Source organism: Haemaphysalis longicornis, unplaced genomic scaffold, assembly GCF_048455015.1.
Source record: "Haemaphysalis longicornis isolate Haplotype H1 unplaced genomic scaffold, Haemaphysalis longicornis Haplotype H1 scaffold_4, whole genome shotgun sequence".
NCBI lineage: Eukaryota > Metazoa > Arthropoda > Arachnida > Ixodida > Ixodidae > Haemaphysalis > Haemaphysalis longicornis.
Window position 1 is genome coordinate 56431531 of NW_027526361.1, and position 26699 is coordinate 56458229.

General features: G+C 46.0%; 1 protein-coding gene across 1 annotated transcript in view; it reads left to right on the forward strand.

Moving 5' to 3' along the window:
• Nucleotides 1-26699, forward strand: part of LOC144178740 (cell adhesion molecule Dscam1-like) — a 306042-nt gene that overhangs the window by 21628 nt on the left and 257715 nt on the right. The gene's annotated exons all lie outside the window — the stretch shown is intronic.

Genomic DNA, 26699 nt, shown 5'->3' on the forward strand with positions numbered 1-26699 from the left:
GGGGTGCGTATTGGCGGTGAGCGCGTCGGCTTAGGGATTCTCGCATTTGTCGTCTGCTTCACTCAGGCTCGCATCCCTGCTGTTTTTTCGCGCTCGGTTGGTGTCTAATGCTTGTCCGCACAAGATTTTGCGTGCGCGTAACTTTTTATCATCATAATAGACTTCAAATCGCATACACTAGCTCAAAGCATGAGTTAAAGTATACTTTTTGGATACAGCTACGGAAGAAACATTGTCGGCATCGCCCCGTTCTTGCGAAACCAGTCTTGTGCGGAGCGTGCAGAGTCCGAGCTAGACGTCAGCTTCTGTATTAAGGAATCTTTCGAACAAAGAGAACAGCTAGCTGCTAGCAACCGACAGCAGCGAAAATACAAGACCAAAACAAAGTCCACGTCCTCGGGGCTGTCGGCTTTGGCAGAATTCATTAGGTTTCCCGGTAATCATATGTGAGGTAAAAACAGTTTTTGCAACCTTGCCGAAAGCTCGAAAGTATTGTATCCCATCACTTTACGTTGTCATTGCGTCGAAGTATGCCACCATGCACTACGGGCTGCAAAATCTGTACGTTGAGTTCCAAATAACCCACTGTGGGTATAGTAGACGCGTGCTGGTTTTCTACCATGTTTCTAACCAGTATGGAGGTTTACTGAGCAAAACGAGTCACGTCTACGGTAAAGATACAGTCACACTATGTTTATTCAGACCTGGATGGATATTTCGGCACATTTCCCACAGCCATATCTTCCCAATATTAAGATATGCGTTATAGGAAAACTGCACTTAAGAGCAGGAGGAGGAGAAGGAGAAAACTTTATTTAACAGTAAAATCGAGCTGATTAGTGTACCGGGTCCTCGGCCCAGGACAAGAGAGTAAGCCTAATTTTCTTAAACTCATAGAATGCCATCCCGAATAGACCAGGATTTGTTCTTTACGCCTGGAAGGTAGGAAAACAATAAAGAGCTGATTGAAATACTCATCGGTTTCGATTCTTGCCATGTATGCACGTAAACTATTTATTGCGTTATTCAGCGAGTATATCAAGCCTTCAACACCTTAATCATGCCATAATTGTTTCGGTTGAGAGTCAGTTCGAACTTCGTTGTGCTAACGATGGTTACGAAATATATTCGGAGCACAAAAGCCGCCTTCGAGTACTCTGGACAACGTTGTCTGGGGCGAGATCGCGGTGGCGTAGCACAAACCGTTTCATTGCATTTGCATGTGAATAAACAACGCACGCTGCGAATATGCACCTTCTTGCACGCAACAATAACGAAAGCCAGTTTGTGAAGAACGGAATGAATGCCATACAGCCTGAAGAAAATATCCACATGATCTGTGTGAGCCTCCCAAACACCCCCAAACCTACTAATAAGACGTTTGTTATGGTGCAAAAAAACTAATGCTTTCGGCACAGAAAAAAAAAAAAAAACGATTCATCTGATATAAGTCAACAACGAATGAAATAGAGGACAGCTGTTTTATTTCCTGCTCTGCGATGCGCGTGTAGGGGCCCGATGCTTGGTGCGTATAGCATTAGATTTCCAAGTCTTTATAAGAGCACTTCAAAAATACTTTAGGGAAGCCTACGCATTTCTAACACATCGAGGAGCTCAAAGCACTGAACGTTGAAAATAAGCTAGAAAGGACGAGTTACACACGATCTTCTGACCGATGCGCTGAAGAAAGTTGTTCTCTCTCTCTCTCCTCGTGTGTTGCAAACTTGTGCGGGACACAGCTTAAAATTATTCAGAGGGGTCAGAAGCTGGAAAAATAACTGAACTACTGGAAATACGTTTTATAATGCACTAAAGCATCGAAGTAGGTGATTTCTAGCACAGGCACTGCTTCCCCTCACAAGCGGAGTGTAGCAGACGACAGCGGCGCGAGTCCCTAAGCCGACGTCAGAGCCAGGGGGCGCCACTCAAACATCTCACCGTCAATACATGTTCTGCCAGTCTGCTTCGGTGAAACTTGTATGCACCCTAGTGTCTGCACGTGCTAATTAACTAAATCATCAATCCCCCTTCCCACCCCTAGCCTTAGAAAATCTTTAACAATTAATTTTTCTAGCTCGTCATGCTGCACTTTTAAGTGGTTAGCACTGATCCTACGTGCAAGATTACGTTTGGGAGCTCGCTTGCAACCTTTGGTTATCCCTCGCGCGCCCATTTGTAGCTCACCGCGTTTACTGGCCGATGCACTAGCAAGTCACTCATCCAGATCATCAACAATATATGAAATTCTTCTCATTCACAAACCTGCGCCAAAATGCGCCATCGATGCTTTCTCGACGATTGTGTTACCAGTACCTGCAGCAGGTTGTACAAGGAGTATAGTGAGTACCTTTTTCAATGGGTAGCGGTAGGCGACGTTGACCCTAAGTGTAAAGTTAGGCCTAACATCCAACGAGGTTTAAGCCTAACGATAGGTAACCTTAACGTTGATACTAACGACGTACCAAACAACGTCATCCTCGTTGTACGTCGAGCAGCGACTACCTGTTTTTGACGTTAGACGTCAAAGCGCGCGTCATTAGGACTAACGCAGGGCCGTTACATGCGCGTGTCGCCCCTCCCTCCGCTGCGCATCGACCTAACGACGTGCGCTGCAACGTTAATCTAATTATATAATTGTACGTCAAGCTGCGGGTATCGATTGACGGGGTTGTCTCTCAAAGCGCAACGTTTGGCGTATACCTTGGCTGGCGTGTATTCATTCCGCTGAGCATCGAATCTTACGCCGCGCTCCTTGGCCCCCGAGGGGAACTTAGCAGCCACCAATGGCAGTTTAGGAGCCGAGTTTCTGCCAGCCAATAAGAATATATCTGCTACGTTTCTACCCCCACGCCTTTTAGGGGCGAAGCCCCTTAGGGACTAGGGCTGTTGGCGTCTCCTGTCATCGTCGTCGTAATTGTCGTCTTATGTAGTCACGGTAATGAAACACCGGGAAACTCGTTTACCCCTGGCGCTATAAGGTAACGGTTACCAAAAAAATGGACACTCCTTTATGCCTCCCGCTGGAGCGCTTTGTAACGCGTATTAAAAAACAGCGGGGCACTCGTATACGCCTCTCGCTAGACAGCTTCGTGCTTCAAATACAAGAGAATTTTACAGCAAAGCTGTATACCTCTACCCAAAATGGTTTCATCTGCGTTAATAAAAGCGCCAAGGCGCCAAGAACAAACTTATACACTGCATGCTTCACCCCTTCCCAGGTTCCACGTTAGTGGAGATGACCCTTGATTTTTTCCTCGTCACCAGATGAGCAAAAGAATACGGGCAAATGAAGACAGGCAGCATTAATCGCCCCACTGGATGCGAATGCTATCGCAGTTTTATGGCCAGATTTTATTTTAAATTTGCACACATATGCCTAACGCTCATATTTTAGGGGTAAAGCCCCTTAGGGGCTCGGGCTGTCAGCGTCTCATGTCGTCGTCTCATGTCGTCGCCTCATGTAGTCACGGAACAAAAACACCGGGACACTCGTTTATGCCCCTCGCCCTAATCACGGCACTAAAACTGGAGGGCATTCGTTTACGCCTCGCGCTAGAACGTAATGCGTACTAAAAGAACACACCGGGAAACTGGTTTTCCAACGCCTTGCGCTAGAACGGTTCGTGCTCCGAGCAAAGCTGTATACCTCTACCCCAACGGTTTTACCTGCGTGGGCAAAGACGCCAAGGCTCCAAGAATACACTTATACACCGCATGCTTCGCCCCCTCCCCAGGTGTCACGTTAGTGCAGATGGCTCAGGATTTTTTTTTCTCTCATTGAGCCACCTCTCTTCGCATTAGTAACTCTCCTCTTCTGCATTCATTAACCCCTGCCCTCCTCTCTCTCTCCCCCCCTCTCTCTTTCACTGGCATAAAAAGCGCACCCCTCTAAGCCGCCCTTGTGCAAAAAGCAGAGCGCACGACTAAAAAAAGTTTTACCTCGTGTCTTCCTTCGTTCAGTGTTGCGACGAAAGTGGATCTATTATTGACGGATATGCGGAGAGGGGGCCCCGCAGCAGCTCAACGCAAGCAGTCAGTACAGCCTACCGATGGGGCCGAGATCAAGAATTAATAAGTGGTCTTAGGTTCGAATCAAATCGCTGAGGTAACGAGGGGCAATTTGGCAAAACAACAACAACAACAAAAGAACACAACATATACCCTGTACTGAACTTCTCATGTAACAACGTAGATTTCCTCACAGGGCCGTCGTGTGGCTGCAAGTGACATTGAAGGTTGTGTGCCTAGTTTTTATTGCAACATGTACCAGAGAATTTTTTTGTGTATGATACGGAAGTCACACGCTCCCTTCTAATTATGTGCCGTTTACAGAAAGCATTTCTGAGGTTGAATTAGAACTCATCATTATAACTCGTATTCATCGTACGTTGCAGGTACAAACGGTAATAAAATATTCTGGCTGTATAAACCAAGCGAAAAAGAGTTACTAAAGGAGAAACCGGGGAAGTGAAAATTTTTTTTCGGTTGATGCTTTTTTTAGGATGGAAATTGAAGGTAATAGCGAACCAAATGGAAGGCGGAATCTAACTCTTTTCTGTTACGTAAACGGTAATTCGAAAACCCGCGCGCAGAAACAATTGTGCGGGAACGAATAGAGCGGGCGAACTTGAACCTCAGTTGCCTGCCGTGCTGTTCCATAACTCTGCTCTTCTTGCGCGCGGTGTTCTCGCCGTGCCGTTTTGTGATAGACATCACGTTGTTTGTCGCGGTGCTGTTTTATTACTGGGCTGTTTTTCCACGCGTGACTTTTTAGTAGGAACGTTTCACAAAATTAGCTATATATGAATGTCTTTTTTGATCTTGCCGCATAAGCGTGCTTAATGTCATTCAAGTGAATATGAATATCATAAATACCTAGCGCAATTCGGGTTTGCCTGCGGACATTGAAGCCGGGGACTGCTTCGAGATTTCGCTCATTTATTCTAACAGTGGGTCGGTGCAGATTTTGACAATTACACGGACCAGATCAGGCGACGCTTCAACTCCTGGCCAGCGCATGCGTACACCAATCATTCCGTCGCGACGTCACTCTGTCATATTTAAAAAAAAAAACAGCTCCCGTTATCGCAAACAAACGTCGTTTTCGTGAAATCTCGGTCTGAGCAGCTACCCTAAACGAGTGCACAGATATCACTTGGTTGTGATGGGGGAGCCGAGAGTAAGCTTAGCAGTGCTCTGTGTCGTCTGTTATGCTGATCCACCTGCGCCGACCTCATGACGTCACCAGCAGGGGCGCCTCGGTCGTATCAATTCTCTACTAAAGCAGCCCTCCCTCGGTATAGGCCATATCAAGGATCAGAAGACTTTTGTCTCATCTGTATTTACTGCGCGACAATATTTAAGTATTCCAAAGTAAAGACGCTCAATGCTTTAAAAGCCGTTGCAAGAAAAGCTTTGAAAGATGTTTGTCTCCTCGAAGTTAGATCACAGCTGCTTATATATATTCTAGACACCGCGTGAGCGTTTCAGATTGCCAATGAAACGAAGTCGGCGTTCCTCTCACATAGTTTCTGAAGTGCTCGCAAAACATCGACCGCACGCAAATGTCAAACATCGCGAACCGTACAACCTGAAGGATGAGAGAAGCAGCAGCACGGAGGAGAGAACAAGATTAAAGAAAAAAAAATAGCTCCATTATCAAGGCAAAAAAGAAAAACACTTCCGCCAGCGATCGTTGGCCGCGTCGTTCCCCTCGCTGCGATGTTGGAAAGCGTGGGATTCTGACGCTGGAGAATTCTTCGATCATGTCCGCTGCGCCCGTTCAATTTTATTTTCTGCTCCGCTTCCAATTTTTTTTTCTGCCGTTTTTCGTTTCTTCTCCCGATATTTTTTTTTTCATTCTTACCCGAGTCGTTTAACAGGGCGCTACAACGTTCACTCGCATCAGTTTGGTGTTCGCCCTGGGTAGGGAAGAAGGAGGGGGGGGAGGGAGAGAAGGAAGAGGGAGAGGGCATCAGCAAGGCAGGCAGGCAGACGGCCAGGCAGGCTGCATGGCTGCCCGCCTGCCCGCCTGCCTGGCTTGGCGGCGGGCGCGAGATTCCTCTTTCATGTCAGCCCGGTGTTGTTGCTTCTACGAAGGAGAAAAAATCCTTAGAACAAAGATCGAGGAGGGAGGCCCTCGGAACGAGAAGAGCCGAGCGCGCAGGGAGGTTTATTGAACCCAGCGTTTTGTCGCCGGGAGAGTCTCGGGAAGTTGTATTTTCGCCTCTCCGTTTCTGTCGGACAATTATTGCTCCCTTCCGTGTTGTTGTTTGCGCGCCGATATTGATTTTTCGTTCGAAAAACTGCGGCGTATCCATTTCTCTTTTGCTCTTGTGTACTGCAGCGCAACACGGCGCCAGGATCGTTTCTCCATCAACGAGCACGTATGCAGCACGTTTCGGGAGGTACGAGGGCCGTAGTACAGTAAGCAGCTCGGTGTCGCGCGTCGATCAACGAAAAATGACGTGTAGTGCATGAACGTCTCACATGGTCCACGCATGTTTAAAAGAAGTTAGAATTGTGTCCCTCTGTTGTTCCAGTTCACAGTGTTCCGAAATATGATGGCCGATGTAGAAGTGTTAGCGTTATTAAAGCGAAGCCTTATGTGCCTCTCCCATGGTGTCGTTCGTCGCGCCAAAACGCGCTGCAGGAAAACCAACTTTACGCAGTGCGTTTCAGAAAACGATGACGATGTTGATAAGCGAAGAAACATCATCCCCTGCCCCCTCCAAAAAAAAAAAAAAAAAACTCTTCCCGTGGTAGGAATCGAACCTGGGTCCTTCGCGTTCTGAAGTCGACGTCCCTCCGATCACGCCATTTCCACACGGTCGAATCATTTTGGAATGTGGACTTCGAATTTCATTCGCTTTGCATAGAAGAAAGCTCCGCATTTTAACCACGTTTCTCTTAAAGGGGCCCTGAAACAGTTTCTACAAACGCTTTCACTCTTTCCCTCGCTTCTGGAAGCACTGCGAAAGCTATAGTTTTCGCCAGCACTGCGTGATTTGCTCGTCACACCCGACACGCCTTCCGTTTCTACTTTGTTTTTATGGCTTTATTTTCATAGTTGCTATCGAGAAGAGTCCATTGCTGAAACTGAGGGAAAATCGGCCAACAGCCACTACATGGCCTTAGTGACGTAATTCGAGCGGTCGAAGAACGTCAAGACAGGGAAAGAGAAAAAAAAATTTTAGAGCGAGTTTTCAAGTTATCTGATGGGCACAGAGCAGTAATGTTTGGCTGAGGTATTTTGCCAACCCCTAATCTAAGTACTGGGTGTGTTGGGTGACTGCATTCTGCAAGCATTTAGGATTTCAAAAAAGTTGAAAAAAGTGTTGCAGGGTTCCTTTAAGAAATGAGCTTTGAATTTTTGTATAAAAGACAGGTACAAAACGTTGGAATGTCTTTTGAGGACATGTATATTTAAGGAGGAGTGTGTTTACAGCGCAAAAGTATAGCTGTGTCTGTTTAAAGCCAAACAAAAATAAAACAAAAAAGTGCCTCTAATTCTTTAAAGCAGACAATTTGTGATGGCGTACAACCGCAGTTGTTTTTAACGCCGGTGCGTAGAGAGGAAGCTGCTTCAACAAAACATACCTTAAACTCCTGCCTCCGTTAACAGACAACGCTTGTTTTGTCTTCTTTCAAAGCCTTTTCCCGGTGCACCCGAAATAGCGAAGGAAAACCTTGACGAGGAAATTTGCGGAGCCTTTGTGCAATCTCGCTGTCTGCATTCGTTTATACTTATTTTATTCCGCTAAAGGGTGCTTCCCCGGACGTAGATTCTTTATGAGGCAGAGCCAACTTTACGAGCATGTCGGTCATTTGAATGGTCTCGGGCATCCGTAACGTGTTTGAGATGACCGCACGCCTGTTTGTTCTTGTCCCACAATGCTTACGAATGCTCGCATTTGCATTCGCCGCATTTTCGTCATAAATCTGCTTGGCCTCACCCTCTCCATGCGCTGCTGCGGAAGTGATGGGTTGCTTATGGTTTGACGGGCTCTCCTGCCTCCGCGCAGAAACGGGCTGATGTGTTCCCTCATGGCCCCGTTCTATAAAAGATGGGCGATAGAGGGATAAAAAGGGGGAAAAACTGAGCGTGAAAATGTTAAAGAAGACACTTCGTTGCATTTCTCGGGAACTCAACCGGTTTGTTTCTTTTGGGGCTTTTTCGAAACAGAGCAGCGCCAAGAACGTTGTGAAAACCGGTCGCGCCGTCCCAAGCATGCCAAATTAAAAGTATTTTTCTTCCAAAGCATAAAGTTACACCAATTTTATGCTGGCGTGTGGTGTTTCTAATTTTTATTACGCCGTAGAATGCTTTCTAAGGTTCAAAAGTGTGCAAAGGAACAATTACTTTTTATTGGTAATTTTGTTCTTGTGGTACCTGCGCCCATTGCAGACATTTTTCTATACCTTGAGCTAGCGAGATCTAATCAAATGAAATATGATGTGTTCTCAAAATTGTTACGCAGCATTCATAAATACAAGAAGTTTGTAGAGAAGGCAACAAAAAGGCTGATAGCTGTATGCTAAACTTATGCGCAAACATTCCTTACGCCGATTCTCTATTTCACCAACGTTACATTTCATTGGCGGTTTTGAAGGAACACGTCAACCAAGACAACGTGTTTTTATTTGTTTTTCGCTTTTTGTTAATAGTGTGAGTGCACTCGACTAGATAGACATTTGTGATTTCGTTAGTTCATCTTCAGCTCTCCCTATTGTATATTTTTTGGGTTTTTTTTTGTTTTCGTTCTTAGTTAAGTGCATGGAAAAAAAGAAATATGTTAGAAAATAGGACATGAAACAAATTTTAATTTCCTGTTTTCTTACAAATTTATTTTTCTTTTTTAGTTTCTTCTTACCGACGACGGTTGCCAGATTTGGATTTCAATAGACAATCTGGGGATGTTCATTTACTTTGGATGCATGTTTGACTGCTTTGTTTTTAAAGACGATAGTCTTTCTTGGGCTACTTAAACCCAGAAATTTTGGTCTGTCTGTCTGTCCGTCTGTCTGTCTGTGACTCGATTCAGCCACCCGGCCAAAGCAAAACAATGCCTGCGCAATAGTCTTATATAGTCACAGCTACATCTACCCGTCTATGTCCGGTGTAATGTTCATACTTGTCAACATTGTTGAAGAAGAACAAGACATTACGCAAATATGAGACAACAAATCAATACAGACGTGATATTTGCAGTGTTCCTTTATAAAAAAATCAAACACGCTTGATTTTGCGAAATTAAATACTTCATCAACTGCAGAAAAAGAATTCACTCCGCCGTCGCCTGCTGTCACCCGCGCCACTATAGCTTCTGGCGCCATTTTAAGAAATCAACCGGCAACAGTTACGCAAGGTTCCACTAGATAGGTTCCACGTTCTGCTTGCAACGCACGTGGAGTCGGGAAACGCGGTTCTATAAACGTTGAAGTAGGGCGCCTCGATTAACGCGCGTCTTCGCCGTACGGCAGCGTTCGCATCGAGACACCCGGTTTGGAGCAGTGGAACGCGGGAAATTTCAAATTATTTAAGCAAACCTTTGGCATCTTTACCTTGGGAGGAGCGCGACGCAAGAGGAACAAAATGAGCGGTGAGCGGGAAAGTGAAGGGAGGCATTTACTTCGCAAAAGCCCATAAAGACTACTTTTGACGGCATTTGCAACGAAAGGAGCAGATACGCGGCCAATTTTTTTACAGTGGTTACATTAACGCTATCACAACTACTAAATGTCCTAATTTCGCCAAACATGCAAGGTCGTGCCCTTACAAGGCGCTGCACCGCCCATGTTCGAGAATTCGGTAAAGAATGCAAACGCATAAACACGGGCACAAAGGGACAAGGCACTGCGTATGGCGACCTGGAAATAGCGTCAGCAAATTTGGAGGTTTGTTTTGATCTTTTTGTATAGATATGTATTCTAGCATTTCCGCCGGTTCGTCGCTTTCTTTTTTAGATTTTCAGTCACCTTCGGTAAATCACTGCCTGTGCTTATTTTGTTGTGCTGTATTTTTATTATTTCTTGATTTGTATAAATTAGATACCTAGAACTGAGTTGGGATCGCCCCAACTACAAGCAAATCTCATCGTTCTGTCACTCCTGCAGTATCTATTAGGCCATTATTTTTTTAGTTTTCTTGAAATGACTAACCCTATGAATTAAGATTCATGATGAAAAACAGCGCAAGAAACACAGGGACAACAGAGGAGGGAACGACGCACAGCACAGCGCTGTCAGCACTGTGGGTCGCCTGCCATTTTTGTCCCTGTGTTTTTAAGTGAAAGCTTATGTTTTTTTAGGCTCTACTCTGTAATTGTGTGATTTTTATTGTGTGTGGTATTGAGTGAAATGCTGCGACATTATGTTTGATCATTGTTACTCAATGCCCCGTTGACCAACTTTAGTTAGGTGCAGAGGCCCTCGTCAGGCTGTAAAGCCTTTACCCTCTGCTCCCGATCCTGTAAAGACTCAGGACAAATAAACTCTTTCTTTCTTTCTTTCTTTCTTTCTTTCTTTCTTTCTTTCTTTCTTTCTTTCTTTCTTTCTTTCTTTCTTTCTTTCTTTCTGTCTTTCTGTCTTTCTTCTCTCTCTCTCTCTCTCTCTCTCTCTCTCTCTCTCTCTCTCTCTTTCTTTCTTTCTTTCTTTCTTGCGTTGTTTTTCATCACGAATCTGCACTAACTGGCCAAACTCGCAATCCTAATGAAGCACAGACTTCGAAGAGTGGTCGCATTTACTGGTCTCCTTTCTTAGTGTATTCAAATGAATTAGATAGAGTGCTTGTTTAGTCCTTACCTGACATTATGCCTTATTCAATGTTTGGATTATTGTAAGCACTGGCCGCAACGGGAAATGTCATCGAGGACAACGCAGATTTTGGCTCGTTGAGAACGGGCCAAGGACGTATTGCCATCGATCTCGACGATAGGAAGAAAAAGACAACAAAACGCTGCCCCTGCCCGATATTTGGGATAAAGTAATGAAATTTTTTCGGATTAATGCAGCGAAATATGCCGTAAATGTATCTAGGGCGGTGTGTGCGGTTTGTTTTAAAGGAATGTGTAAAGAACGACTGAGGTAGGACCTCCGCCGATCCACCTCCTTCCGTGACTCTTGCGCACAGCTGCTTTAGTCGTCCTTGCGTGCTGCCAAGTGCTCTTCATTCGGGGGAACTCCGATCAGTCCCGGGAGGAAATTCGGGAAACCTTCAAGCAGCATCGCATACTCTCGCCACCATCGCCGTCGAAGCGGTGGGGATGAGGGAAAGAAAGTGGAAAATCGGAAGCAAGGGAGAAGAAAAAAAAAAAAAGCACGAGAAAAGCGGCGAAGGCAATCTACAGCGGCGTGTTCTCGGGCAGGCAGCCCGGCATCCGTTAATCCCCTCCTCCCCCTCGTCGATCGCTGGGGGTCTTCCGAGCCTCGCTGCTGCCGGCGCTCGCTTGATTTCGCGAACGACAGGACGACGAAGAGGCGGTGGGGGCCGCTGAGGTGAGGAAAGGAAGCGGAAATGAAACCTTCGGCACGCATGCCGAAAGCCCACTTCCGGTTCCCTCGTCGCCACCGCCGCTCGCTTCTTCCTTTTCGTCGTCTTCCCCGTTCGGCGCAGCCTTTCCCCTTTTCCCGGCGCCGCTCTGCTTCCGTCTCCTTTCCAGCCGATAAACGAACGGCCGATTGGTCGGCCCGTTTGGTCGTTCTTCAGCCAGCCGGATTCCTCCCTCGCCCAGTGCCAGCCGGAGCGCGATTTCGTGGCTTGTATTTCCGTGGCGAGCAGTTTGTCATAGCGGGCGGCGTGCCCGCACCGCGTCCGGGCGCGCGTAAGCAGGACCTTATTAGCGGCCTGGTTGTGATTACTGCGACCAGCGAGCCTACGCTGCGAGCGGCATCAGCGCAGCGCTCTTTTCAGTTCCATAAGGACGTGTGGTAGCGTGTGATGTCTCGGGCTTGCTGTTTTAAAAGATTACAATATTTTATTGTATGGCGTGGTCGTTGTGTGTTACATAATATCTACCGATTAATTGGATGCCAGTGTGTTTACACGAATACACAATGCATGCGTTTGATCGGTACAATGTTTGTACTTATAGATATTGCTGTGATTTCGAAGGGATATACTCACTTTATATTAACTAGTCTGAAATTAACTAGCAGGCACACAAATTAACTAGCAGGCACAATCACGATATACGCACACAAATGAAAGATGTGGTAGGAAACCTTCCCTGTTATTTTTTCTTCTTTTTTTACAATCCTAAAACACATGTTTTTTGCTTTTCAACAATGTTTAAGGCTATGCCGTTTAACCGCCTCTGTTCTTGGCCAAGGGCTCTAAACTAATCCACAGCCCTCCACAACGGCGCACCTCATTGCCACGTTGCACCGCTGGCGCGTTAAATCTCCCACAGTTGAATTTGTTTTCTGCTTGTCATTTCAACGACATCTTTCTGTTCATTTGCTTTTAGAAAGTAATGTTACTGGCACGCATTGAGCTTGCTCCTACCTGCCGCGATGGCTCTGTGGCAAAGATGTGCTGCTGAGAACCGGGACTCAGGTTCTATAGAAGCCATGGCGGCCGTACTTCTTGAAGAGGCGAAAAATGAAGACGCCTATCTGTCAAGATTTCAGCGCACGTTAAAGATACACAGTAGTCTGAACTACTCCGTAGCTCCCCAATAAGGTGTAGTTTCGGCACATTAAACACCCCCCCCTCCCCCCTCCATCCAAAAAAAGAATGCTTTATTTTGTCTCTGATAACAGATAGGGCATGGTATCCCGATATTATTTTTTCATTCTTATGTGAGGATAAAAATAGGCTGATGTGTTCCGTGGACTTTTCTACCAGCTTTAAAGCTTGACAACAGCAGGTAGCTCTTTTTCATGGGAAGAGTGTAGGGTAAGCCCTGCCTCATATAATATGCTGTATTCACGTCTCTGGTACAGTCAAGTAATAAAATGGCGGCGCCGACGGTTAATATGCCCAAAAGGCGAGCAATACGCCTTATAGCTTCTTTTTTGAGATTCTTTAAAGCATCCTCGGGTGCGTTTGGCTGTTTTTCTCCGTAAGAGAGGATTTTAAATGGAAGCGCTATATATAGCGTACAGGTCCGCGCTTAGGGTTGGCGATTACGGAAAGACGAACGGTTTTTGTCAGCAGAGTTGTTAAACCGTCAGCGACAGGCGCAAGTTGATCATGGACGGACGCCAATGCTCTTTAAAATCCCGCCGCCGCTGCAGCTGACAGCGAGACGATCAAGGTAGACAGACTTGGGTAAAAGGGCGGAAAAGGGATGGAGGAGAAGTGTTTCCGAATTTAGGCGACTACCATTAAACCTCGCTTGCGAACAAGCAGTAAAATACATTACTTCTGAAGAAATTGCCAGCAGTCTCCTGAGTACATCATGGTACAAGGAGCCTGTAATCTGTTGTGGCTCTGCTACGTCGCCAGTATTATCGTTAGAGCCGGTTGCCGAGCGCCTGCGTTTCAATACTGTTTCTTAAGAATGGAGATAATCTCCACGGGACGCTCCAATTTCAAGCATTGATGAGCGAAGGTTATTCCGCGTTTTTTTTCCTTATTAAAGATGTTTTGTTCGTTAATTGTCTCTTCGAAATTACAGCATGAAGAAAGCAGTTCATTTCGAAGAGTCCTTGTTGCCTTTCAATTTTCTGCTCGGTTTGGCAGCCTTATACATTCTTTTGAACACGTTCAAGCGGGCGGCGGTGGAAGAAATTTTTCTAATAAGTTTCAAATTCACTTCGTTCTCCAATGCCCCTTATTTTAACACGGAGAAAAGAGCGAATTATTTTTTTACGCGAAAGCATAGGTGGCTCATGGAACGATAAAATGGTGTCGATGGCCAGATTTCAATTCAGCAAATGCTTGCTAGTTCTAGGGGGGTTTCTCAAACCCACGTGGCGCGGCCCCATCCCTACTATCAGATTCAGAAACTTGAGTTTTGCTTCGTTAGGAAGTTCAACATTGAAACGAAGTCCGTGACCACACCTCTTAAAACATATTGCCTTTCTTCCGCCAGACAATTGGAATGGCGGCTTTCTACAAATACAAGGTAGTCGTCGTCATAGCGAACACCTTTTTAATGCTCCCAGGAGCCACAGACGATTCCACTTCAGTGTCTACCATGCCGAGAAAAATGCAATGTCGAGAAGAATATCTTTAAAGTAGAAGTCCCTTTGAAGTTGGCGTTACAATTATAGGCAAATGCCTTGCTAATTCATTGTGTCATGTCTTTGTTTCAATTCTTCATTACGTTAAATGTCATTATACGTAAAACGTATAATTAAAGGGACACTGTGTATAACGCTCTTCCAGGATACATGGCGCATTCATGCTTTGATATAAAACACCTCGCCCAACCCTGGTAGAACGCTTTACAACCATTGCATTTGTGCAAAGTATTCAGGCCAAATGCTCGAAACATAGCAGAGAGGATGTAAATAACGAGAACACATTACTAGAAAATTCTCAAAATTTCTGCTCCAGTTTTAACACGAAAGTGCTTTATTCCGGGATTCACGAAGATTTCACTTACGTCATATGCATCCCGGAAGTGACGCCAGTACAATGAAGCAAGCGGCCTATAAAGGGTGCACCCTCGCACACAGGGTGTTCTTGCGGGGAAGCAAGCTTCAGTACTAAAGAGTACGTTATACTTCGGGTTGTTCGTTTTCGGGTTTTATATATTAACACGAAACTGTTTTATGCCGGGATACACCGAGATTTTGCTGACGTCACATACGTCACGGAAACGACGCCAGTACACCTTTGCCGAAGAGACCCGCCAGCAGGACGTCGCTCGCCAAGCACACCTACAAGACAGCCACCGACCCGCAAATAATGCTCAGCTGCAGATTTCGCTGCACATTTCACTTTCGTGTTTTACCGATTCCTATAAAAGAGGAATCAACCACAGTTTTTTTGTTCTTATTTTCGACCATGCGGTGGCCCACACGCTTACTAGAAGTATGAGCGGGTTCTTTGTAACGGCGGGGCATGTTCCGACCCCTTGTGATGCTGTTACATGAAAGCAACGACTACAGCTTCATTGCTACTCGTAAAAACAAAGTGTAAACGTTCGTTCTATGCTCACCCTTTTCAGATTTAGAAGCAGTCAAAAGTACAATTCCTCCGAATTTAAATAACTTTGAACGAAACTTCATGCTCAGGGGTGGCTGCTGATATTCCCCGAAGAATTGATGACATGGTGGCTGGTTACATTTTCTGAACGGTTTTGGCGATGCCGACCATAAATGGCTTCCTCCCACGTGACAGACAAAAGTCGTTTACGTGTGGCACAATCTTTCCCGCCAAAAGTTTAAAACACGTCCCGACGTCGCAATCAATACTGAAATGCCTCCAACATAGAGTTTCATACTAATATACGCTAGAGGGGACACTGGCGCTAGTGTCTGTGCGAGCCGCCGAATTGCGGTTTCAACTCCCCAGGAGGCGGCCATCCTTCGAAGATGCGTGATTTTCGAACTTGGCTTGACCCAGCCGTTATATTGACTTGACTCAAAGTGCTTTTTTGAAACCCAAAAGCTATAACTAATGTTGATTGGCGTATAAATTATTAATCGTGTAAACAAATTGTACTTCCTGTTAATTTATTTTGAGGTTTAGAAGAATGATACCAGACGGGAATATGTTTGTAAAGTGCATACACGGCTGAGCTTAGCGGAGATGACGATTAGGTCGATTAGGCGGCGAAGTTTTTGTTTTTTGGGTGCCAGTCGGCGATGGCATAAACTGCAGTTTTGGTTCTGCCATGAGGTGAGATCCGCATTTATGTGTAGGTTTGTTTTATGTGTTTTTTTATGTTTAGCGTGTATTTTTATAGGCACCTTGCACGCATTTCTTGTCACACACGCTAAACTTGTGTTTGTGTCTTTGTTAGCTTATTTTACTCAATGCCCTACCGAAGAAACTGAGAGATACTCGTAAATAAATAAATAAACATCTGTACAATATTACTCATAGGGAAGTTAAGCCCTTAGTTGAAGCACTAGCTCCAGTTTTTATTTATAGTGGTGTGTCCGTGAGTTCGCATTGTCCGAAAAGGTAATAATGGACAGTGACAAAGAAATTCTAAAACTAATTGATACGTCATGATGTCTAAAACTGAATCAATTCCAGAACTACATTGAAGTAGCTAAGGTGACGCACCGGGAATATCACTCGCAGGTACTTTTTTGAACGCGTTTTGAAATTTCATGCTTTCTGCTCACGTAATTACATGCGTCCCTGCAATTTGAATTTTCTCAAAAGCCAGACAAGAATACCAAACTTCGGAAAAAAGAAACGGCAGTTGCTGCCGTTGCATTTTTTTACTCGAAAATATCGTTGCACAGTTGTAACTGTCCGAAATAAGTAATTATTATCGAATGTTTTCTTCTGGTGGTATGAAATGTGCAATAAACAGGAAAATAGCGTCGTAGATGGACTAAAGCCGTATATCTAGTAGCCGTCGTGAATTACTTCGCAGCGGACAACCTTCCCAAGCTCCACCAAAATCCCAACGCAGAGGGCTTCCGCTTTTAGAGTAGAGGGCAGCGCAATGAACGGGACGAAGCGAAGAGGAGACAAGCCCAAGGCACCTGTGTTTGTCTCGTCTTCGCTTTGTACCGTTCATTGCTCTGCCCTCTACTTTGAAACTTATGCCAACCGGCTCAAGCTTCAACTCTTCTGAGGCATCCGCTTGCCACCCCACAATAGTCGCGGGGGAACCCTATTGAAGCGACTCCCCGCTCACAGACGAACAATTGAATTGAGGAGCAGGAGTTGACCCCACCGTCGCCGTTCACAGTCAAACAGGTCTAACGCTAGATAGGCTAGAAGGCTTTAACGCCGCGACTGCCCCGAGAAGAATGCGGGAAAACAGCCTTGTAGGGAAGACTTGATTCGAGTATGCCACGTGGTGGCCGCTTTGAGAACTAGAGGCGCTTGGGCAGGAATCCTGGACTCGAGGGCGGCTGCACTGTATTCTACAAGTTTGCATGGTCACGGGCGGTGACGGTGGTTGTGCGTGCGCCTTGTTCACGCCAATAATTACAGCCAGCTTATTACCAGCAGAAAAGGGCAGCCTAGCAGATGACGGTTGCATTGGCGGAATCGTTCTGTGCATGCGACGTATACCTTCGCTTGTTTCGCGGCTTTCTACCGTGATAAGGTACTGACCACGATAAACTTGGGGGTGTCCCACCTGTCGAACGCAGCTCCCGCATATCGTTGCGTGAAGGAAAATTAGGCAGCTGCACACATATACTTACTGCTGGTAATTTTTTTGTATCTGGCTTAGCCGCTACCGCGCTCGTGTTAATTGTTCTCGCAAGCGTCGTCATGAACGGGACAAGGATAGATCAGCGTGCTCGTACCGTCTACCTTGTGCGGAATCTCTTGTTCGCGTCCGTTTTCAGAAATGCCGTAGAACATGACTAGTTCTAGTGCAGGGGCTACACGGCGATGCTACTACTTTTCACATCCACTTCCTTCCAACTGAGCAGTATTTAATAATTGAGCCACTGCAATCGGGCGCTAACAGCTGTTCTGCCCCAGAACGAGCCCTCGACTCTTTCGAGGGCGAAATCGAAACTGGCGGCACAGAAAAATGCGAAGCCGAGTGCACATAACAACCGCCAGTCCTGAAGTTAGGCCAAGTTCGAAAATCACTAGTCTCCGTCACACAATCAGCTTCATGGTGGTTGAACGATTGCAGCGCCAGTGTCCCCTCTAGTTTTTAGTATGAAACTCTATGGCCTCCAATGCCAAAGAGACTGTTGCCTTAGGCATTCAGAAGGCGGTATTTCCAAGTAACTTGAATGTACGTGTCTTTGTCTGTTCCTTCTGCCTAGTTTTCGAATGCCAGCCATGAGTATGAGGCAATACAGAAAAATCAAAAGAAGAAACAAGTACACCCTAAAATTGGTGTCCCTAAGCGCGAGGAAACGCCCTTCGGAATCGCGGGCGCGCACACAGCCTTTTTGGCACCCGAAGCGCGCGTCAGCCAATGCGAAAACGCCCCCAGTCAAAAAGGCGAATTCACGAAAAATTCACGACCTTGAGAATGTAGCCTTTTGTCTCAAATGACTGCCAAGCGCAAGAGCGGCATGACGCAGTTTATCAAGCGAGCATGCGCATTCGCGTCAGTTTACGCTCGTTGTTCCCGTGTTCTTGTCGGTGTGCTAGGAACAGCGCAAAACCAGGCACGTATACGAGAAGAAAAAGGCCTCCAACAACGGCTCGATGAACACTGACAGAGCTGACAGCTTGGGCTGTCAGGAACTGACGCTTGCAACATCCTCCGCCAACGCTTGCTTGTTCAAACACGTTCGTTTCTGTTTGCCTTCCTTTTTTTTTCGTCTGCGTGTGGCTGCGTATTGTTTTACCCGCTATTCTTTTTCTATTGTGCTCAGGGTGTGTGTACAGGACACGCCGACAGCGAATCGGATGGTGTGTAGGGAGGCGCGTGCTTTCTTGTCACGCCGGAGGAAGCATTAGCATGTACTCAACACTATTCGAGGCTCCAAAGCGTGTTCCATACCAAGGCGCAGCTGCAGCTGACAATATTAATGCTAAAGCATTAAGCGGATCTTTACGCAGATAAGCCGCCATACGGTCTCTGTAGTAGCTAAGCGTCTCCTAAAATAGCCGATGGCGAAAAGAGGATGAGAGCAATGTAAATGAGTTTCGAATTGATTGATTGTACGGGTTAACGCGCCGACGCAACGCAGGCGATGAGGCTTGCCGTAGCGGAGGGTTCCGGATTAATTTTGACCACCTGGGGATCTTTAAAGTGCGCCGAAAAATCGTACACACGGGCGTTTACGCTTTTCGCCTCCATCAAAAAAGCAGCCACCGCGGCCGAGAATCAAACCCGCGTTCTTGTGCTCAGAAGCACAACGCCTTAGCCACTGAGCCACTGAAGCGGAAGTTTCGAATAGAATTAGGGAATTTTGGGACCGCATGGGGATTGAGCCCAGGGCCTTCGGTAGGGTAATCGAGAGCGCATCCATGAGACAACTTCGGCTGAATGGATTTAGCTGATTGAACGGGGACCTAGTCAATGCGTTGTGGCCTTATACTTTTAAAGCGTAGAAGGAACGCGCAGCTCGATGTATAAGGAGCTTAACCTTGCTTGACCCGTCATTATCCTCAACATAAGGTTAACCAAACATTGGGGCGGAATATAGAGCCTGACAGCACTGAACGTTCACTCAGGCGGATTCACCAGCGACGATTACAGCTGCTGTCAGAAACTCACAGCCGGTCCAAAAATTGTCATTGCCAAAAAAAAAAAAAAAAACGTATTCCCTCGAAAAAGCACACAACGACGTTTATACCGGACACTATACCGGACACTACCGGACGACGTTTATACCGGACACTCTTTCGCATGTGCAACTGATAAGGAGTGCTTCGTCCGAGTTTTTCAACCTATTTTGCTAATTATCGCATACGCGAGATTTCATAACCAAGAGAAAGAATTATGTGTAACCTAGGAGTGCCAAACCCAGAAGCTGGCAGAGCAGGGCGCAGCTCGTCCGTACTGGACTGGTTGGAGATTGGAGAAAAATAGCGCCTTTATTTTATTACAAGCTTTTATCTCATGAGAAATTCTTTCCATACGTCACCTGTTTGTAGTTCCTTTTTACGTGCGGGTGGATGCTTCTTTTTTTTTTGTAGCCATGGTGTATAAACTGAGTGTTGGAAATGTCGAAAGTGGCATGTGCCACGTGGAGAAGACCATGTAGAAAGGATCCCGCAGGGAGCGCGAAGAAATATCGCCGGGAGAAAGCAAACCTGCAAAGTGTAAGCTCGGTGCACCGACTTCTAATATTCTCAGCTGTGCATGACGTGCCTGACACCTCGAGATTAACCAGAGTGTTAAGTGTGCGTGCACTAGAGCCTGCAGGGGAAAAAAAAATGATACGAGAAGCCTTCAAAAAATACGCCTGCTCCACGAATACCCCGACACGGCATATTTAAATAATGGTACGCGGAGCTGAAACAAATAATTAGCTGTCAGGAATTTAGAAGACGCGTAATTTTCTTCCCATCGACTTCGTTGGAATCCAATCCAATTTTGACACGACGGTGGCATGGCGCTCCCCGTTCCTCCAAATCCTCTTTGAAATCAAGGAAAGGCTCCTTTTGGCTTGGATGACACTCTGGTTGCCAGTACTGGTCTACGCTTTGCTTGATTTTGAATCGCGGGCTGCATAATTAGATTTCGTTATGCGCTGTCACTTACTTCTCCATCACGCGCTTGCTAAATTGCTTCTTCTTCTTCAAGAATCTCATTCAGCTGCTGAAACGCGATACGAATAAAAAAAAACGTAAGTAAGTTGAGGCCCGAGCTAAATTGAGATTCGTTTTTTTTTTCTCATCGAAACGCCATTAAGTCCACGGTGACATTGTAAACCATTCAGTTTTGGGCAACAGTGGTGCTGTCTAACCATTAAGGGCCCCCGCGCCATTCCGCGATATCTCCTGGTTGAAGGAATTATCCAGCGTGAAATAAATTACGCGGGAACGAAAAAAAATAGCAGGTACAGAAAACGTACTAGTTTACGTGCTCCCTGAGACTGAATGTTTGACAGTACTAACAAAAAAAAACATCAAAGCCCTCTTCTTAGAGAAAGATCGTTAAAACGCGAAGATTTCTCCTATGCAATCTGAGTCAAGGTCAAGGTGCAAAGTCCGAACTGTCTCGACCGTGCCGGAATGGCACATTAAGATTGAGACTTCATAACTAGGGAGTCCCAGGTTCCATTTTAGCCACGGAAAACACTTTTTTTTTCTTTTTGAGGCGCTTGATGGGCCTTTCAGGAAACCCATTCTGCGAGTTGGCTTTCCCACAGTGCGTTTTTGGCGTAACAATTTGGATTTTGGGCTTTGGACTTTGAAGGCGTCGGCTTTCGACCAGAGAAGACGAGGAATAAGTTTCATTCAAGAGGCGTTCATTACGAACTCCACAATAGACGGAGGTGGTTCCCTCTTTACGGGAGTCCATATGCTGCTCTCGCCGCCTGACCCCTGGTGACCAGCCGTAGCTGATACTTCAGGGCGGGGCTGGTCAGCAAGATCCTCCATCTCTCGTTAAAGGGCAAGGTGGGGCTGGTGGGGAGAGGCTCAGGTAAAGGGAGCGGGTGCTTCGGGTAAACCTACATTCTCCTATCATGTCCTAAAGAGTGGCTAATTTTTTTACAGATTGGGCAAGCTTCTTTAAATTGGTTTGGGAACAGGCGGTTGAGTAGACGGAGGTACGCGAAAGACTCTCTCTGGGTTCGCCTGTACACAGTTTCTTCACGTCGCCATCATAGTTGTTCAGCGTTCTCGTCATATTTCCGTTTATCTCTCTTTTGCTTGTCATTGGATCAATAAGGTGTCTAAAGAGCTGCCACGTCTTGCGAGCCGATAGAGTTCTCTGAAGTTCGTCACACAAGATCAGCCAGCTCTTCCTGGATAGCTGCGCAGCGTATTCCGCAGACTGTTTGTTGACTTCTTGGATTTTCGTTCTTGGCAGGTATCCTGGACGCTACGTGGCAAAACACAGGAGTGAATTTGGGGTCCGGCCACGACGTCCTGAAGATCACAGTCGAAGGGCGAAGTTCGGAATAGTACTAATTACGAAGTGGGACAAACTTAAGAAGGAAAAGGAGGAGAAGGTTCAGAAGAGACAACGATGAAGAGCAAGCCCTACGAGCACTGGGAAGAGGAGCAACTCGCCTTGGTGGGAAAACACACCGGGGAATCGCAACCACAAACCAAACCCCACGTGTCGACGCAAAACTGCCACATCTCTGGGAAGCTCGGCGCAGTCTCACCAAACGCTGGAAGCGGCAACGGCACAACAGAAAGCTCTACCAGAGAAAGCCTCGCGTTTCAGCTATCTTTCGCTTCGCCCACGATTATCATCATCGGCAGAGAAAGTTGGCTTTTCCGCAGTGCGTTTTGGAGAAAAGTCGCCACCTGTGAGGAATAGAAAGCTTCGCTTAAAAAAAAAAAAAGCCAGGCGTACGTGTCAGTGTCAAGTACACGAAAAGGTAGCGCTTTGCTGCAGGAGAATGTGTTGTTGGGCAAGTTGGTACTTAGCTGTGGAACACATGACGGTGCGAAAGGTGGACAAAACCGGACACGACAAGATATGTCCTATACTACATGTCTTCCAAGTCTTTGTCCACCTTTAACGCTGTTATGCGTACTGCAGCGTTTTTCGAGCTTTTCGAGACATACTGTTAAACAGTACTAAAAAAAAAGGCAGGCATACACGTATCAGTAAAAAAGGGTTGTTGATATGAAAAAAAAAAACAGGGATTTATTTGCATCGGAAGTGGAGGAGGACTGGATGGCGTTAAGTCGGAAAAAGAAGGGGGAGGGGGGCAGACATTTTAGTGCTCCAGGAGCATATGAAAGAAATGGTATTTTCACTAACTTCAACACATCGAAAAGGGATAAGTGCTATAAGACTTCCCAGCTGAGCTCTGCGGTCGGTTCCGCTGGGACCCGCCGCGGTGGCTCATGAGGCTAAGGCGTTGCGCTATTGAGCATGAGGTCGCGGGTTCGATTCCCGGCCGCGGCGGCCGCTTTTCTGATGGAGGCGAAAAGCAAAAACGCCCGCGTGAACGAGATTTCGGCGCGCGTTAAAGATCCCCAGGTGGTCAAAATTAATCCGTAGCCTTCCACTACGGCGCGCCTCATCGCCTGCGTTGCGTCTGGGAGTTAAACCCTACAATCAGTCAATCAATCGGTTCCGCTGGGAAGCACTATGTGTCGCTCTGGTGAGAAGGAAAGTGTTATTGATAGTGCGTAACCCCCCCCCCCCCCCTCCCACCTGCCCCGTCTCGTGCACCGGCTCGTGCAATACTGACTATTGTGCTTATATACAAAAGTATCTCAGCGCTTATATTCAAGGGGTAGGAGGTGGCGAACGATAGCAGATTAGTATAATAGATGTATTCTAGCATTATTTACTATTTCAAATGCTACGTAGTACTCAACTCTACATTCGTACTTGATGGTAGGTGTTTCGAGCGCTCTATTTTAAGTTAGTTTTATTACTTCGATGCCCTGTCTGAAAAAGAAAAACACCATGCAGATTTGGAACTATACAAGCAATCATGGTATGCTGGGCTTAAGAACCCTTGCACTAACCGAGGCATAAAATTAAAACGCTGCGACAAATTCTACCAACTCTTTTCACACACCCTCCGCATTCGTTTTTTTTTTCTTCGGAACAACACGTCTTCTTTTAGAGCTCCGCAATCGAGTTTCCACCTCCCGAGATATTGAATTTCATTACGTAACTTCATTCCGCTCTCAAGACTGCACGAACAGAGGCAAAATGCTAATTCGCCAGAGGCACCGGTAGTATATTAAGTTTAGCCCCCGAACAGAGGCAAAATGCTAATTCGCCAGAGGCACCGGTAGTATATTAAGTTTAGCCCCCGCATGTTAGGTCGGCTCTTAAACTCGTTTTCTGGAACATCCTTACTTGGCGAGAATGAATATCTTGAGACCTGGCATAAACTTCATACACCGGAATCACTTTCTAGTGTAAGTGAAAACTAGAAAAGTGAGAGGCTGAAACAAAAATAGGTGGAGGGAAAGATTTTAAAGCTGGAACATATGAATGCTGATCGCAAGCGCCTGTTTGTCATTCGGCTGAGGCCAACGTTCAGGAAGCCGCTATACCCCGAAGGCATTTGGCGCGTCGATTTTCGCGGTAAAGCAGCGGCTGCCGCGGCACTGTCTTTCATCGAGGCGATTCATGTCGCCGGCTTACTTCATCGCGACACCGGATCTATGGCCAAGTGAAGATTTAAAAAAAGAAAGCAGGAGCAACAACAAAGTAAAACCTCTGGTCACCGGTGTTTTCTCGCGTTCTTGTAATAACAGGTATGTAGCAGCTACGTCTGCGAGGCGGGAAGTAAAAGTGAAATGATATCCGTGTCGCCCCTACGAAGCGGTGCCGGTGCAAAAGGAGAAGAGTGCGCGTTAGAGCGAATGTAAGGCCAAAATTTGTCTGTACATACTTGATTTTTTTTTGACAAGTGAGCGGCGCATGCGCGTATAGCGCCTATAGCTGTTGTACCTGCGGCGCCGCCTTGAATCCTGCTGGCTATTCAGCAAGGAGGGCTTTGTCTTGGCCTCATTCTCATCTTTCTTTCTTTCTTTCTTTATTTCTTTGTTCCTTTCTTTCTTCCTTTTTTTCTTTCTTTCTTTCCTTCTTTCTTTCTTTCTTTCTTTTTTTCTTTCTTTCTTTCTTTCTTTATTTCTTTGTTCCTTTCTTTCTTTCTTTCTTTCTTTCTTTCTTTTTTTCTTTCTTTCTTTCTCTCTTTCTTTCTTTCTTTCTTTATTTCTTCCTTTCTTTCTTTCTTCCTTCCTTTCTTTCTTTCTTCCTATCTTCCTTTCTGTCTTTCTATTCTTTCTTTCTTTCTTTCAAATAAATTCTACCATACTGCCCTTAATAAGTATATTCTTCATCCCATATTTTCTGTTGCATTCGGGTTATTCTCCTATATTCTCAGCATCCCTTCCATAGCTCTACCCTTCCGCCATATTCTTGTTTCTCACTAAGTTACTAAGTTTTTCTACTAAGGGCCAGCTCTGCTGGGGATTTCTGGGCATTTTCTTTGTGTCTCCCTGCCTCGTACGCCCCCTTTTTGTTAAAAACTCTCCAACCGAGATTTATTTGCCTAATGTGCGCCTTCTTATTCATTTTCACTGTTTTGTTAAACTCTCCCTTTCCTACTTTCGCTCATTCCACTCTATTTTTTACAAGATTGCCTACTCCGGATATTATTTTTCCCGACGTATACAGCTGCGCTAACGTAGATTTTTTTCATTGCTTTCATTTTCCCGGCTTACAAGCGTTTCACCGTCGTGCCCGCTCATTTTTAATACTCTCCTTTCCCTCTTTTCCCCCGAGGCTAGCGCGGCTGGAGCATTAAAGGACCCGCAGAGCGACGTAGCTTCGATTTTGAGGCGCAATTACCGCGCCCCTTCCCTAGGGCCGCCTAGTGGCCACTTCTTCGCTCGTTCCACAGCACACTCTTTCTATCTCTTTCTTTCTCCCTTCCTCCCTTCCTCTTCACTCTCTCTCTATTTCTCTCTCTCCCTCTCTCTCTCTCCCCGTCTCTACAGTGCAAGGGAAGCTGCGGAACCAGTAAAAAAAAAAAAAATCCCCGAAGTACGGGCAATGACAAAGAAAACAAAATGACATCCGGGCATCTCATATTGCGACTTAACGTGGTCTCGGTTCCACCCTTAATGCCTCGTCCTCACACGGACCCACGCCTTCTCTTCATTTCTTTTTTTTTTGTCATTTTCTTCTGTCACCCCGTTCCTCCGTCGTTTGCTGTTATTCCACGAGGTTTCTGCGTGTTTTGTTTCCCGCCCTGTCCTGTATTCCCGCTACTCCCTTTTCGTTCCTCCCCGTTCAAAGCTCGTATATTTCGTTGCGTATACGCGGGATTATAAACCTTTTGCACCGCTCAACTGCTCCCAATTACTTTTTCAATCGGTTCACCCCCCTCCCACTTTTGTGGTGTTTTGAATTTATGCTCGCTGTTGCGTTCATAATTTTTGCGCGAAAAGTGCTCGTTGCTGCGCTTTCAAGCAGTTATTATTGGTCCTCCCGGGATATATAAAGTGAAAACCGGCGGGAGCGCGCGAGTTGCTGCTCGCCTCTGATATATGCAACAAAACGGATGCTTCTGACAAAGAAGGGTGCATTTGTGTGCGCCGATCGCTTTGGAAGAATTGGGGGTGAATTTCGGGAAGATGACAAAGACGGCAAGAATGTTTAGTACTCAGTTCAACGGGAATTGGGAAGCGGTATGTAAACAACCCTGGCGAATAACCAGTGTCAGAGTGGTGCAATTTCCAGACTGCTTACGGTGCGGGCATATCGTAAGCCAGTGGTTCTCAGCCATCTCTGTTCGGAGGACCCATTTTGGGCTTGCGAAAGTGATGGGGGACCCCACGATGAAGCATATGTTGATCGGTATCATAATTCCAAACAATTTGTACTTGCATCTTATGTCGTCCACACCAATGCCCTCATTTTCTGGTTGACGTTAGCGACGATGCGCAGGTAAACAATTTGCTTTTGAATTTAAGTCATCTAAACACCGATATCCTGCCTTAGGCTGTGTATGTTTTTTTTTCTCAGAGCTGGCGTGTAGTGCAATATGTAGACGTTAAAATATGTGCTACACGGAGAAACTAAGCCTACATGTAATGCGGCGAAGCCACGTTTTTGCAGTGCAAGAAAGCGCTGGCAAAATCGAGAAAAGAATGGCGGGTGGAAAAGGTTTGAGGGAGGCTCGCGGACCCCTAAAATGCTCTTGCGGACCCCTTGGGGTTTGCGGACCCCCACATGAGAACCACTGTCGTAAGCTATTGGAGTGAGAATGGGCGCTTTGCGTTATTTAGTTTGCCGAGACGACAGGTGACGTCCTTATTTGGAAATGTGAGAGTTGCGACAAAAATTTGTTCAGTGTGAACCTGGCGTGGGATTACGTGCAAATTTGTGAGCTACAGCGAACCTGTGTGTTCTGTCTTTAGAGTTAAAGGTTATGACACATGACATAATTTAATGGAAACGTAGTCAGGGGATGTAGACGTAGTCAGAAGATGTGGCGAACTTATGCTACTAGAATACTTCTTTAGC